Here is a 9842-nt window from a genome sequence, read left to right on the forward strand (position 1 = left end):
TAAACATGAGAGGGTTTTTATTGAGCGAGATCTGCTACCTCACAACCTGAATGTCAAAAGGCACTTCAATGAGAGAGTGAGGTGTCAGTTCTTCACCAGCAACTTACCAGATGCCAATAAACACTCTGTCAAGGAATTTGACGTGAATGTTGCCCACATAAAAAATGGCACATTTTTGGCTAAAGTCCGGAACAAGAAGATTAAGTTTGATGACAAGACCTTAAATGATTATAATGGATTCAATGATGAGGATGTGTCCCTGTATCTGGAGAATGTGGCTATGGATAAGTTAGCCCGCCCTTGGCTTGCATCAGTGATTGCTCTTCCGGGGACTACTCCATCTTGGCTGATACCTAGGGTCCCGATCTACAAGAACATTTTGAGCTTCAAGGCGAAGGGCTGGGAAACTTTTGTGTGTAGCCATTTTGACCCCACTACACATGACATTGATATGCCGGTCTCCTGGGCTATTATTGTGGGGGATATCATGGAAGGGTACCTGATCAACGTCGTGAATATTATGGTCAGGGTGATCACTAGAGTGGTTGGAAAAGATGAGAGCTCATACCCTTTCTCAAACTTCCTCACCATGTGCCTAGAGGATTAGGAAGTCGAAGGAAGGGACTTTGACACTAAGGTGAAACCAAAGAAGCCATTCTCCTGGTATAGCCTTCAGGGTCCAGACAACCCCAAGTCCAAGGGCAAAGCCAGCACCTCACTGGCCAGTCTGAAGAGCCAGGGGTGGTGGACACTGGTTCCGAGCCTTCCACTGCCATGCCACATCCTCCATCCGGACCATCTACATCTATGCCTTCTTTATCAGCATACCTCTGACTGCATTGAGGGTTAACCAAACTCTTTCCAGTATAAACAACTGGTTACAGGTAGTTATATCAAAGTTGTCTGTCCTATCCAGCACAGTGGCAGCTCAGTCAGATCCGACACAACCTCAGGTGCCTGCTTCAGTGGAGGAATCACTAAAGGAGCTTCTGGACAATCAGAAGAAGCTCCTGGACAACCCGAAGTTTATCATGGCCACTTTGGATGCTTAGGGAAAAGCAATCACAAAACTGGGCAAACAAACGAAAAAGATGAAAAGATTAGGGCCTCAAAGGAGTCCGTAAAGCTGTCGCGCAAGGAGATTGAGAAGATTAGATCATCTGCAGACATCCCATTAGACCTACTCTTGGAGGAGCCAGTTCCAGCAGCTCAGACAGCACAGGTACCAGAGTAGGAGGCTGACAGAGAGCCCATGAGGAGAGGGGTGATCCCCAGACTGAGGATTTAGAGATTGAGCTGGAGGATCCCGAGGGAGGTGACTCAGGCCAGCCACAGGACCCAGCGAGTGACCCCATGCAGACACAAGCATCATAGGGAGTTTTTCTTTACTCTTCCCCTATTCTATTTTTGTTGATAGCATTGAGGACAATGCTACTTTTTTATTTGGGGGTGGCCTTATTTTGATTTTGATGATGATTCGGATTTTGGTCTGTAATAACTTTGATACTATTTATTTTCTTTATTTTTTACTTATCGTACTTTATTTTCGTACTTTTGGTATGTATATAAAGTTACCTTTCCATGTATATATTCATTCCCCTTTTATGTATATTCCTCTCAATCTCCTATTATACATATTAAGTTTACTTTCTGTATTTTGCTTTATAACTTCTTTTGCAATTTTCCTTAATAGCATAGCTTCTTATTTCATATAGTAGTTTCTTTTTATTATTTGTAGTTTCTTACTTTTACATGTTTTCGTGATCAATAAGCCTTTGGTTTTCTTAATGCCATGTTTCTTTCCAAAGGTGGAATTTGTGTAAACCGGGTGGCTCTTCCCGATGATGGATGGCATGACAACCTTCTTAAGGGTTAGAGTCCGTTTTCTTTATGTTTTTGTGTAAATAGCAGTAAAGAATAAAAGTGTCTCAGGAAAAGCTTCACTTGGGCCTAACATATTTACCTTTGACCTTATGGTTAGAAACAAGTTGATTTGAAAAGAATGGTGCAAGTTGTGACCTTTAGACTCTTGTGTTGACTAAACAATCATCGAGTCGTTCTCTAGAACCATTTGTGTTGCTCAATCTTAGATATGGTTGTTATGGGCCCTTGACTCTGTTCTCTTTAGCAATCCAATCGCTTGTGTGGTGAGGTATTTATTTGCAAGTCCAAGTCCCTTGCCAATAAGTCTATAACTTGCCCTAAATGTTTGTCTAGGCGAAATTCTAAGTGTAGCTCGACTTGAGAAATGATTATAGGCTCTCCTTGATCCAAATTAAAACTTGAAAGCATCCATAGCCCACCAAATATGATATTCCTAGTCAACCCCATTGAGCCGTAGCCTTTATTCTTTCAATAACCATGATACAAGCCCTTATTCGTTCTAAAATGACCCTCTCTTGGAACCCGATCTTTCCTTAGTACAATAAGCAAAATCATAAGTTTGGGGGGATAGACGAGGAATGCAAAAGTGATAAAAGGTACAAAATGAAGAAAAGGGAAGGCAAAAAGAAAAAGAAAGAAAAGACAAAAAGTCAAAAAGAAAGTGAATAATGTAGAAAAATGAAGGGATTCAATAAAAGCAATGATGAAAGGCTTGGAATGATTAGAAAGCATAAAAATGATTGTCATGAACGAGAAAGAGTGACAGTGTGTCTCTCTAGTCCCCTAAGGAAGGAGAAAATGACTTAAAAAGTCAAGAAAGTGTGAGCCGAAATGAGAAAATGAAGTGCTTAAGGAAAGATGAAACCTTCATAGACCAATATATCCTACTTTGAACCAAAATCCTTCATTAATATCCCGCAAAAGCCCTATATGATTTTGAGTTGAGTGAGCTTACATTAGTAGTGATTCATATAAGGGGCAAGATTATGGTACTTAGAGTCGAACTTGTGACATTCCCTTGTGAGAGACGAGTGTGCTTCTTTACAATCCTTGTTTTGAGTGCTTCAATTCTTAAGTGAGATTTTGCTCATGGAGAGTGGAGGAGAAAGAGTTTGGTTCCACAACGACCTACGTAGTAGAGCGAGCTTCCTTGATGAGTTAAGTCAACTCTTGATGCTTTTGTGTCACACTAGAGCCATAGTGCTAATAAAGGTTGTGTGTTGTTGATAATGCATTTCTGTTGACGGTAATTGTTAGTCCCAATTGATGCTTGATGAAGTTACCTTAGAACACCTGAAATTTTCCTTTCTTTTATCTTGTGGAGGTGGGAATTACTTTGTTTGCTTTAGGACAAGCAAAAACTTAAGTTTGGGGGAGTTTATAACTACGAATTCTAGCGTATCTTATACTCTCTTTTGCTTAGGTTTTGGATAAAAAATATGTAAAAGTATTCCCGAAAATTGACTTATTGTGCTTGTTTGCAGGGTTTGGTCAAAATGAGGCAAGAAAGCCATAACTAACTCATGAAAGAGTTAAAATTGCACAAGTTCAAAGCTGAGATGAAAGCGCTGACCGCGAAGGAAAAGAGCGAATGCGGAAGGTCCACCGCTAAAGCGGCCACAATTACATTGTTCGCGGAATTGAGATCCAAAGAAGGCATTTTTCTCCTGACGCGCAATGGAATACCTGACGCGGCCACAGTACAAATTTCGCTGAGATGAAATAGCGTGCGCAATGGAATACCTGACGCGGCCGCGGTGCAAATTTCGCTGAGGGAGAGATAGAGATTCAGAGGCCTTGCAAGATGAGCTCAAATGAGGAACGCGGGTCGCGAACGTTTTATGCGACTACGATTGAAGCCAATGCTGACACGATAGAATTTACGATGTCTGCGAAACCTAGCCCAGTCCCAGTCCAGAATTGAAGAAATGCGGTCCGCGCTTGTTTTTGCGCGGCCGTGAAAGTTCATGCGCTGAGGCGCCCAATATTCCGCTGACAGCAGAACAACATCCGTAGAGGTGTTTTTGTCCAGTAATTTAGCTGTGTATAAATAGATCCTTTTCACATTTATAGGTCATCTTTTGTATCAGGGAGCTCGTGAACAACTATACTTTACCACTTTGAGTAATTTTAGAGTAGCTTTAGCTACTATTCTTAGGTTTTATTCTTGTAATCAACTTTTATGGCTTATATTTCATCTTCATCTTTGTTTTCTATCTTGATTATGAGTAGCTAAACCCATTAGTTAGGGTTGTGACCCAAACGTAGTGTGGATATTTAATGGGTCTTCCATTTTAGGGCTTAATTGTTTATAGGTTAGTGATATTTAGCTTGATTCATGCTTTAATTGTAGAATTAGTGGTTGCAAACACTGATTCGTACCTTATGACTTAGACTTTTCTTGAGAAAGAGGGACTAAGTCTAGGAAAATTAGGTTAACAAGGAACTGAGGTGAATTTAAGAGATTGATAGCCCCAATTAAAGGGTTAAACCTTGAGATAGTAATACCCGACTTGAGCTAATTTTACTTGCATTGTTTGAACACCCAATTGGTCTTGAGAAAGCCAATTAGGGCAAAGTCACTCAAACTACTGAGAGATATAGAATGAGTAATTTTGTGTAAAGGTTATATCACAACCACAAATGTAACATGCCTGTCCTAAATTTTAGATCCCATTAGATATTCGCCTAGGTGTCAGTCACTTCCCTAGTGCTTTTTATCAATTAAGAAAACTTTACAAAAGTTTTGTACTTAAATTATTTTCAGCAATTAATAGCTTTAAAAGTAGAATAGCAACAAATCCAAGCATGGTTAGAAGTGCAATTAAAAGCAACACGCATAGCTAGATTTGATAGAAACCCAACTCCTAACCAATATTAACTCCTTGTGGAAATCGATCCCGACCTTTCGGGTAAAAGTTGCATCGACCACTCCTCGCCATTATATAGTGGTGCAGGGTTGGAGCTTATCAGACTCAAACACTAATCTTTTCCTGTATGAAGGACAGAGAAGCTCACAATCATATCAGCAGCTTGGTAGATGAACATGGAAGGGTTCTACATAATGACAAAGCTGTTGAAGAGGAAACAACTTGCTACTATAAGCATTTATTAGGTTCTTCAACCTATCATCTGCCTTGTATTCAGGAAACTACAATGAGGAACGGCCCTGTACTTAAAAGAGAACAACAACTGCAGCTCATTTCTCCAATAACACCAGGGGAAGTGAATAAGGCTATCAGAGAAATCAATGATAGAAAGGCCTCTGGATGTGATGGTTTCACTGCACTATTTTTCAATAGGGTTTGACCCATTGTAGGAGAAGATATTACTAATGTAGTTATGGATTTTATTGACACATGTGAATTGTATAAACCCATAAATTTCACAACAGTTACCCGTGTACCTTAGGTAAAACATCCTTCAAGCGCGAAGCAATATAGACCAATCTCCTATTACACTGTTCTTTACAAAATCATCTTAAAGATTCTCACTAGTAGACTACAAGGTGTGATAGATGATCTGGTCAATAGAAGTAAAGGAGCCTTTGTACCTGGGATAATAGTAATTGACGATATTGCCCTCATCCATGAACTGGTCAAAGCATATGGGGTAAATGGATTTCCCTTAGATGCATGATAAAGATTGATATGTAGAAGGCATATGACTCAGTGGAGTGAGTATTTCTTGAGCAAGTATCGAATGAATTGAAATTTCCTACCATATTTACTAAATAGATCATGAAGTGCATTAGTACTGTCACATACTCAATTATGATAAATGGAAGCCTTACCAAGCCATTTGAAGCCAAGAAGGGCTTGCGACAGGGTGAACCCTTGTCCCCTTTTCTCTTTGTACTGTTCATGGAGTACTTGAGCAGATTACTAAAGACATTGCAGCACAACATTGAGTTCAAGTATCATCTTAGATATGCCAAACTACAGATAGTTCCACTTAGCTTTGCGGACGACCTATTACTATTCTGTAGAGTGGATCTAAAGTCAGCTCGATTATTATTTGGGTGCTTCCAGTAGTTCTCACAAGCATAAGGCCTCGCTGCGAACCTAAACAAAAGTTCAGTATACTTTGGAGGGGTGAACCTCAATATGCAACAATAAACTCTGGACCTGCTGGGATTTGACAAAGGGGAGTTGTCCATAAGATATCTTGGAGTTCCATTAAGCACTAAAAGACTCTCAGTAATTCAGTGTCAACCCTTACTAGAGAAAATACTAAGAAAGATAACTTGTTGGACTTCTGTCACGACCCAGATTTCACACCCTCGGAAGTCGTGATGGCACCTACTAATATGAGCTAGGCAAGCCAAACCTTTAATCTAATTACTTCATTAACCAATTATTTCTTTTTAACAACTATAAGACGATAACATGGTAACAACGGAAATTCAAATTTAAGCGGACGACAACCATAAGATTTACGAAAAATGCATCTATTACAAATACTTAAGCCTTAACTACCCAAAACCTGGTGTCACAGTGTCACAGACTATCTAAGAGATTACTACATACAAAGTCTAAAGAAAATGACAGTACACTGTTTCTGAATAAAAGGAAAATGAAACAGGAAATAGGGATCGAGTGAGACGCCAGGGCCTGCGGACGCCTACAAGTCTACTTTGGATCTCCGCGTGGACTGAAGGTAGCCTCCACACTACGATCCAAAAGCTTCTCCGGGATCTGCATATAGTGCAAAGTGTAGTATCAGCACAACCAACCCCATGTGCAGGTAAGTGTCTAGCCTAACCCCGACGAAGAAGTGACGAGGCTAGGACCAGACTACCAAGTAAACCTGTGCAGTTATATAATATACAGCGGAAAGTAAAGCAGAATAAACAAATAAAGATGGGAAGGGGAAACATGCTTCGGGGAAAATAGGTAAAACAGAACATCAAGAGAACTATAAAGCAATCAAAATCCACCCACCAACAAGAGTAAGGAAAACAATCACTTTCTTTTCACATATTGTTGCAGGCGTGCAACCCGATCCCATTTTCTGTATCTCGTGGCAGGCGTGCCACCCGCTCCCATTTAATTTATTTCGTGGCAGGCGTGCCACCCGCTCCCATTTAATTTATTTCGTGGCAGGCATGCCACCCGCTCCCATTTCATTTATCTCGTGGTAGGCGTACCACCCACTCCCATTTCATTATATCTTGTGGTAGGCGTACCACACACTCCCATTTTATTATATCTTGTGGTAGGCGTACCACCCGCTCCCATTTCAGTATATCTTGTGGTAGGCGTACCACCCATTACCTGGTACAACCAACAATATTCACAAGTAATCCCGGCAAGGGAACAAAAGTAATAAAACAACTTCCCGGCAAGGAAACAATGATATTTCAACAACATTCTGGCAAGACAACAATACTATCAAAACAAACATCCCGGCAAGGGATCACTAATATCAAACAAACATCCCAGCAAGGGAACAATGGTGATAATAACATATGAAGCGCAATAAACCACAACGAAGTCATAACAATTATAACACAAGACTCACGGGCATGCTTGACAACAACGTATAGATACTCGTCACCATGCCTATACTTCGTACTCCACAATAAACATGTAGTAAATAAGACACAACTCCTAATCCCTCAAGCTAAGGTTAGACCAAACACTTACCTCGATGCCACGAACACAATTCATGATTCAACTATAGCTTTACCCCTTGATTCCACAACCAATTCGCTCGTATCTAGTCACAAGTTACTTAATTACGTCAATATACGCTAAATGAATCAACCCCACTGTATGAAAATGAATATTTTAAAGTTTTACCCATTCCCCTACGAACCCAAATATATAATTTGTTTTGAAATCGGACATCAAATCAAGGTCCAAATCCCCATTTTTTGAAAAACCTAGGTTCTACCCAAATACCCAATTTCCCCCTTGAAAATCATTGATTCTAGGATGAAATTTTGTAAAAAGAAGTTAAGGATTAAGGAAAATGAGTTAGAAATCATTTACCAATGTTTTGGAGAAGAAAGGTTGTTTGAAAAATCGCCTCTTATATTTTTGGGGTTTTGAAAAATGAAAAATAACTGAAAATTCCATTTTGGTATACCCCTCTCAGACCCCATGTGCGGTCCGCACAAAACGGAGTGCAACCGCACAACCCACCAAGTTGACTGCAGTGACATGTTCTATTAATTTAGCTATAACATTATCTATAGATATCCAAATTGTGATTTCTTTATCTTTCGGAAAACTAGACACGTAGGGCTACAACTTTTGTTTTTGAATCATCTTAAAATTCCTTGTAGATAAAAAGATATAGGCTTTTGAAGTCGGACCAGTGAAATGTCTTCACCGCGGACCGCACAGAATCTAGTGCGGCCGCAAAGCCCTCACTGCGGTCCGAACAAAATCCAGTGCGGCTGCACAAGCCCCTCCGCGGAAGCATTCCTCTTTGTGCGGACCGCACTGGTCTGTTCAGAGGCTTTCCACTTCTCTGAACCTGCAACAACTATGTTTTTAAGCCTAAGACATCCCGGAACCTACCCGAAACTCACCCGAGCTCTCGGAACTCCAAACCAAGTGTGCATACTAACTCAAAAACATCATATGGACCTACTCGTGCGATCACATCATCAAAATAACATGTAAAATCATGAATTAAACCTCAAAACTCAACATTTTCATCAAGAACTCTCAAAGTTCATAACTCTTCAACCGGAAGTCCAACTCATGTCAAATAAACTTCGTTTTTCACCAAATTTCACAGTTATCTTTCAAATACTATAAAAAGTTTGTACCGGGCTCCGAAAACAAAATACGAGCCCGATAAAAATGGTTTCAAACATTAATTCTTTTTCTAGAATTTCTATTTCTCTTATTTTCACATAGAAGGCTTTTCGGATATAGGTCCGGACCACGCACTCAAATTAAGGTGGGGTAAAAGGGAGGTTTTTAGGCCTCAGAACACTGAATGCACTTGCAACACAAGTGATGACCTTTTGGGTCATCACATTCTCCACCTCTAAAACAATCGTTCGTCCTCGAACAGACATAAGAAGGAAGTACCTGAGTCGGGAAAAAGATGGCGATAACAGCTCCGCATAACGGACTCAGACTCCCAGGTCGATGCCTCAGCGAGCTGACCTCTCCACTGAACACGAACAGAAGGAAAACTCTTCGATCTCAATTGATGAACCTACCGGTCTAGAATAGCTACCAGCTCCTCCTCAGAAGACAAGTCCTTGTCCAATTGGGTAGTGCTGTAATCTAACACATGGGATGGATCGCCGTGATGCTTCTGAAGCATGGACACATGAAACATTGGATGCACGGCTGATAAACTCGGCGGAAACGCAAGTCTATAAGCCACCTCTCCCACTCGATCAAGAATCTCAAACGGGCCAATGAACCTACGGCTAAGCTTGCCCTTCTTCCCAAATCTCATCATGCCCTTCATAGGCGACACTCAAAGCAATATCCGGTCACCGACCATGAATGCCAAATTTCGAACCTTGCGGTCGACATAACTCTTTTGACTGGACTGAGCTGTACGAAGCCTATCCTGAATGATCATGACCTTGTGCAAGGCATCCTGAACCAGATCCATACCCAACAACCGATCCTCTCTCGGCTCAAACCATCCAATCAGAGACAGACACCCCTACCATATAAAGCCTCATACGGAGCCATCTGAATACTCGACTGGTAGCTGTTGTTGTAGGCAAACTCTTCTAAGGGAAAAAACTGATCCCACGAGCCTCCAAAGTCAATGACACAAGCTCGGAGCATATCCTCCAAAATCTGAATAGCCAGCTCGGACTGCCCGTCCATCTGAGGAGGAAACGTTGTGCCCAACTCAACCCGCATGCCCAACTCTCGATGAACTACTCTATAGATATATAAGGTAAACTACGTACCTCGTTCCGAAATGATAGACTCGGGCACACCATGAAGACGAACAATCTCCTTGAT

The sequence above is a fragment of the Nicotiana tabacum genome, chromosome 6 (genome assembly GCF_000715075.1).
Source record: "Nicotiana tabacum cultivar K326 chromosome 6, ASM71507v2, whole genome shotgun sequence".
In the NCBI taxonomy this organism is placed as follows: domain Eukaryota; kingdom Viridiplantae; phylum Streptophyta; class Magnoliopsida; order Solanales; family Solanaceae; genus Nicotiana; species Nicotiana tabacum.